Source organism: Gavialis gangeticus, unplaced genomic scaffold, assembly GCF_001723915.1.
Source record: "Gavialis gangeticus isolate Ggan-Ray unplaced genomic scaffold, GavGan_comp1, whole genome shotgun sequence".
NCBI classification, from domain to species: Eukaryota; Metazoa; Chordata; order Crocodylia; family Gavialidae; genus Gavialis; species Gavialis gangeticus.
The window spans coordinates 84700266-84701282 of NW_017729025.1; positions in this window are offsets into that span (position 1 = coordinate 84700266).

Genomic DNA, 1017 nt, shown 5'->3' on the forward strand with positions numbered 1-1017 from the left:
ACCAACTTCCAAGGGAAGTAGTGCTGGCTCCTACCTTGGGGGTCTTTAAGAGGAGGTTTGACATTTACCTAGATGGGGTCATTTGAGCCCAGTTTTCTCTCCTGCCCAGGGCAGGGGGTCAGACTAGAAGATCTACAAGGTCCCTTCTAACCCTACATTTATGAATCTATGAATCTATATATCTCTTGGACAATCATAGCTATGAGAATACTCCAGCCCTACTAGAGTATTCCATGGAATGGAAATTTGAAGTTCTGGACTGTGCCACATGAGTCACATATTGAATGAGTTTACTAAGAGTGGTGACCATGTTATGGATTTTCTTTGTAGTGACTCAAGGAACCAGCACAGCTCAGCACCTGATTGGGGAAGTGAGAATAATTGCTTGCTCCATTTAAGTGTCATTAGTCACCCTTCTCATACCTTTATGTTGAAAATCCGGTCAAACCATGAAACCCGTAGCCCTTATGAAAGGACTTGAGATTAGGATGATGACAAGGTAGGACACTTCCTACTGGAGATCCATGTAAGCATGAAATCATAGGCATTTAGAAACTCTGGTGAGGAGGTGATGTAACAATCTAGACAGAAACCAGTTGAAAAACCAGTCAACTCCAATGGTCTACTGATGTACATTTATAGGCATCATTTCTGATACATGCAAAGAAGTGAGGTGAAAAGTTGCCACTGATAGGTGGTGTAGGTGGTGGGGCAAAGAGAGTTAACACAGTTTGGTTCTATTACCTGTGAGATTCTAATTTTTATGAGGCTTGATTTTTATATTTAACTCTAAATCTAAATTTTCTGTCTCCAATTTTTTAAAATCAACTACCAAATTTTGGTAAGTTGTGTAAACTTAAGTTATCATTATGAACAATGTGGGTAGAAGGAACAGGCATTGTGTAGACTGACTGGATGTGTGTACCCAGAAACTATACACAAATTTCTCTTTGGAGCCAGTTCTTTCAGTCCACATGAGTAAAAGGGGTGGGGGTGTAGCTCTCTATGTTAAGGAAA